The following is a 5,880-nucleotide window of genomic DNA, read 5'->3' on the forward strand; positions in this document are numbered from 1 at the left end:
TGAGGGATGTGCGCCAGGCTGCTGCACTGAAACCACACTGAACCCACTCTGCTGGATGAGGAAGCACAGTGACGGTATATCCAACATGTAAAGTTTGTATTTATTATCTTTTACTGTACGTGGTATATTCTATTGTAAATACAATGTATATACTGATACAATTTTATTGCACTGTATTCAACACAGTAACCATCTTTTTCCAATCAGTCATGAAGCTCTTTTCTTCTATAAGAGTGGCATTGATTGATTGAGTCCATATTGTCCACAATCAATTTATCATTACAGGGATTTCTCAGACAAACATGCAAATCTTCCATTTCCAGTTTCACAATAGTTGAATAAATGTGCTTCAAATTTTTACTATATGTCTTTCCAGCCACATCTGTAAAACATAACGTGTTTCTCAGGACCTGCGAGTATATGTAAAAACACTTAAAATGCATTAGTAATAATATACACTTAATGCTCATAAAGTGCAATCAATAGCCGGAGTTAAAATAATTTGAATAATTGTAAAAGAGGGATACTATTGTTTAAAACTAAAGGTATCTTGTTAGGAGATAATTACCAAGTCTTAGTCTTAGCAGCCCATGCGAAAAAACTGTTGTTAAACTCTGGCTGTTTTATTATTTGTAATTAAAAAAAATTATAAAAATGAATTATTTTATTTTGAGTCACTTAAAGGCTCATGTTAACACTATGCAGTCATGATCTGCTATTACTTAGCCTAACCTTTTACACAGTGATCCAATAAGCTTATTTTAAGTAAAGTTATGTTAAATATGATGTTTCTTTTACTTAAGTTTGGAAACTTTAGTTTTTCTAAACTCTGGCTGTTTTTAATCATGTGAAGAGATCAGATAAATCAACGTCACTTAGGGCTCTGGAAAGCGATCATAGAGTTTTTTCTACTTTTCAATAAAATGATGAACTATTGCAGTCATTCTTTAAGCCAATGTTTATATCTAGTAAGTAAGTAGTACATGTTATCAGTGAAATGTTCATGCTCTAAAACACCACTGCATTTTTCAAACATGAGCTTTAGGCTGAGATTCTTTGTCTTTCCATCTGGGGAACACAGATGTGAGAATGTTGTGCTTCCCCTGGTTTCTCATCTTTTCCTCTCAGACAGTTTTATGCTGAGTTTTCACCTGATCCCGTCAGAGTGAGGATATTTGTTGAACTGACTGAAAAGCTCTCAGAGTCAAATCTAATGAGATTCACTTGACTTGTGTGTAACTGAATGAAAACACTAGATTTAGGAGAGGATGCATTTAAGTTCAACAGTTGGGATGTTCCATTTTTTTAACACGAACATTTCCTCTTTCCCTGCTCCACTAAAAATATTTGTTAAACAAAATAAAATACAGTAAAATTTAAAATAAATTTTTAATATATAATTCCTTTATCTCAGACAGCCTTACAGCAACAGGAGTGGTTTGTGTCAAGGCTTCCCAGAAGGGAGGATTTGAGGGAATGATCCATTTCTCTCAACCTTATCAGCTGCATCCCACCCCCCCTTATAACAATGCCACTGTGTGCAGCCCCCGCTGCACTGGACACCCACCCCCCTCCCCCACACCCCTCACCCACATGTGAGATGCTGTTGTGTTGTCTTGTCCCCCCCACAGCTGGAGCATCTCCCTCTGCACCCCTCCACCCCTCAGCTTTTCCTCCATTCAACCCAAACAACGCCACCGTTCTTTCGGCCACACTATGCAGATTGTTTCAGAGGACAAGCAAGAAAGAGAAACAGATAGAGGCTGCGGGGGACAATGAAACAGCTGGCTACGTTAAAGCAGTTCATTTTGGTATTCTGTATTTCTTATCTCATGTCGCTCGGTGACTGCATGTGCATGAGTGTGTAGCGTGTGCTTGTGATCATGCACATTGAGAGAATACAAACAGTGAGGCTCAATATTATGTTTAGAGTCACTTTCTATTTCGGGATAAAATGCTGTCATCATTGTGAAATATGAAGCCATACTACATGAAAAATTGAAGCCTGCACATGTACTTTAATTTAGCATACACATTTCTTGATTGCACTAGTGTCACATCATGATCATTTCCTATATGATCCATTATTTAAAAATGCATTGACAAATTTTTCTTTTACAACCAACATATACACATATTTTTCTATTTGCAAGTTCAGAAAGATAGCAAACACTATAAGTTCATTCACCTGTAGAAAGAAATATGAGTTCTACTTTTGATCTGCTTTGGTCTCCACCATAGACCCTATATAAAGATGGATAATGCGTCTCCTCTTCATCCAGTCTGTGCAGTAACGATCGGAGGAGGCAGCAGCAGTAGCCGATACACACGCTCGACCAATCTCAAGTTAGTCTCAGCTTTAGCACATGGACATACATCAGTGTGGAGGGAAAATCTGATGTGTGTATATCAATTTTTTGTTTGGTCCGTGACCCATCCACTAACATGGAAGAGGCAGGAGGTATGACCCATACTGCAGCCAGCCACCAGGTGGCAATCAAGACACTTTAGGTTCGGTGATAGAACAGTCATGCCGTCCATCTTTAAAGTCGCTGGTCTAAATCCACTTAGACATACATATAAAGACCTTGAGGAGCTGATGCAGTCTGGTACTTGATCCTTATAATATACATGATCCTTATAATATACATGTTTTGACTTGTCAAAGTTTAACATTTGATTATAGTTACTTTAAGACATGTTTTAAATTTAAAGTGAAAGTGTAAAAACTTGTTTAGCTTTTTTTTGTTGAGTTTTTGTATATTTTGGTTTCATGGTCATTAGTTATCAATGGGAGTTGAGCTGAGTGTACTATGAGTCTTAAAACCACCACACCTCTATTCATTATCATCAACCCAGACAAGCCAAGTTTTTTTTATACTTAGACCATAAAAGTCACTCCTGTAAACTAGTTTGGTTGCCCTTTAGATAGATTTAAAAGTCTATAACAAGATTATATTGGGGTCATAGGGTGTGTTTCGCAGTTCTAGAAATGTGCTCTGCTCGGGTCCTATGTTTTCAACGTCCCATTTCCCTAGTTTCCTGTGTTCACCAGCTCTATAGCACACAACGACCAAGGATTATTGTGGGAACTCATGTTTTCTTTTTTCCAATAGGATATAGAAAGTACATTTCGTAACAAGATCAATGTTAAAGTGAAGTGTCACTCATACATCAGACATACTTGTATATAGTATAAAATATAGGATCTTCCACATTCTATCATTACTAAGAATATATGTCTACACAATTCCCAGTGCGTTGAATACATTTAGTTAAAACACCACAAATACAACAACAATGTTAAACAAATTAATCTAAGATATCCAAATCTTCTCTGGTGACAGGTATGAAGTTAACAGAGTCAGGGCTAAACCTCATGTGATGAAGACAAATAACCTGCTACCAGTTGTACTTCTGTAACATAGCTATGATCTGCTTGGTCCAGGCTACTTCCACTGTCATTGGTCATTACTGGAGCTTTTCATCATTTAACTTCACCAGTAGTGATAAATGACAAAGCTTTTTATTGATTATGTCGACATAAATAAAAGACAGGTTGGTAGTTGATGGTAGAATATCTGCCAATCATAGATAACTGTATCACACAAAGAGACTGATCAACACTTTAGGCTCCATTTATCTTGATAATCAAGACAAGTGAAGTTAATTAGCTTCTTTTGAAAAGACCTGATCTTTCTGTCCATTCGCTCGTTTGTAAATGAATGAAGTGAGCCCTGCCTGTAGGACTTGTTTGAATTATTGATATGTGGGACATTCACAAGTGATACTGTACACCTTCACATTACGGCGCAATTTTCCTCCAAGCCTAGATTCAAGGATCATCCAATCTCTCCCTCTGAAAAGGTGGAGTCTGTGTATTCCAGGGGCTGAAATAAATCCATAAATCAATGTGGGTGAAGCTTTATGAGGAAACACCAGACCCACAACAATCCAGATTGGATTTTAAACAACGTGACAGAAATATCTGTCTGTTGAGGTGCAGAGTAAAAACAGATGTTTAGGTTCTCTTCTCTGTATCTTTCAGTATTTATTCATAGAGAGACCTTCTCTTCATCTTCATCTTCATAGCTTCATAGCATCCATCCTTTTTATAAAACCAGAAACTTTAACTGTAATATTAGTATCAGTACATATTTTGTATGATGTTTGTATGATACTGATATTGTTATTTTTTCTCATTACTCTTAATATATTGTTTTACTTCAATATATTTTCAACTGGGTTTAAAAGTTAGAATCTACATTTGTGTTAGTGCTTATAATTTATATCGACACATTCATTTTTCCTCCAGCAGAGGGCAGAATTGTTGTGATGAAGGTATGAAAAGTGGCATCAGTTATTTTTGTTCTCAATGGGAACTTTCCCTTCTTTGTTTTTAGAATAAAAATGGTTCTACTTGTTCTACTTTTTAGTCGTTTGTATCTCAATAACTTAAGCTGAATGGAGTCTGCATATGTGCACTGTATCAGTTCATAGTGTTTTTGTACTAACACCACAATACCTCAAATTGTAACGACCTCACACAGACTCAATTGTCGTTTAAAAAGAAATTGGGTTATGCTCATCTAAATTTCACCGTACAAACTTGATGTTGGATCATCAGTGGGCCTCAGTGAGCCTCCATTTATTCAGGTATGACCTCAGCGCAGGTTTTCGAGTTGGGAACGGCCCATCACTTCTGGGCCCACATTGTTCAAATGAGTGATTTCTCCTCACTGACAGCTGAAGTTAATGATCAAACCCAATGATAAGGTTTCCAAAGGGACCGGATTCTAAACAAATCAGATTTCACAGGCCCTGTGCTTGAGCAACAGTGAGGCACACACGCACTCACTGTGGATCAACCATGGTGTGTGTGTGTGTGCAAATATTAGTTCCCTTTATAATAGTACACTTTTCATTTTTGATGAATGACAATTATTCTAGCTGTCGATAATCCAACATTGTATACACAAAGGCATGCGATTGCTTTGTGTAGTTGATTTTATTTTTGGATGTACTGCACACATCAGCTGGACAAAGAGTGGACACACTGAGCGGCCTGACACTGAAACCTGGGCAGTGTTCCATGCTGCTGCTCCTCTTTCATACAACCTGTTGAGTCCAGCTAGTTTAGACAAGGCACATCTCTGCACAAAGTGAAGTTAGATGTAATTGGGTCTATCTTGTTCGTAAATCATAAACAGAATTTCTAAATCTGCTATTTTATTGCTGTAAGTATGTCACCTGGGGGGCATCTCAGGTCAGAAAGTTGACAGAGTGAATAAAGCCATTAAAAGTAATTTCTGCAATTGTTTTACAGCATACTGTAAAACGAAACAAAAAGACACATAGATAGACAGATGGATAGATAGATAGACAGATGGATAGATAGATAGATAGATAGATAGATAGATAGACAGATAGATTATTACAGATCAGAAAAATTTGAAGCTTAAAGAATGTATAGAGAAATAAATAAATGTAAATGCAAGTTTTTCTTATTTTTCAGAATTTTCTCTACTTTTCCGACCAAAATAAAAAAAAACTGCTACTCCTACTATCAGGTTTAGTAGAACCTTTAAGTTGAGTGGTCATTGCCCAAAAATATGAATCATTTCCAAAAAGATGTACAGCCCCTTATATTTCAAATCTTAAATCAATCCTAAAAATTTTTTTTGTCATGCACAGACTTGATTGTCAGTGTTCAGTTTTTTCAAATGAGACTGCTTGTGTATATTGTTGTGTTGTTGCTTTGTGCCCTACAGGTCACCTAGTGCACAGACCAGCCCACCCTCAGGGAAGTGCCTGTGGAGCTCCTCCCCTCTCAGGTAGAGTTACCTGCTGTTACCTGCAGACTCACCTATCACTCACCTG

Source organism: Pleuronectes platessa, chromosome 7 (assembly GCF_947347685.1).
Source record: "Pleuronectes platessa chromosome 7, fPlePla1.1, whole genome shotgun sequence".
Lineage (NCBI taxonomy): Eukaryota > Metazoa > Chordata > Actinopteri > Pleuronectiformes > Pleuronectidae > Pleuronectes > Pleuronectes platessa.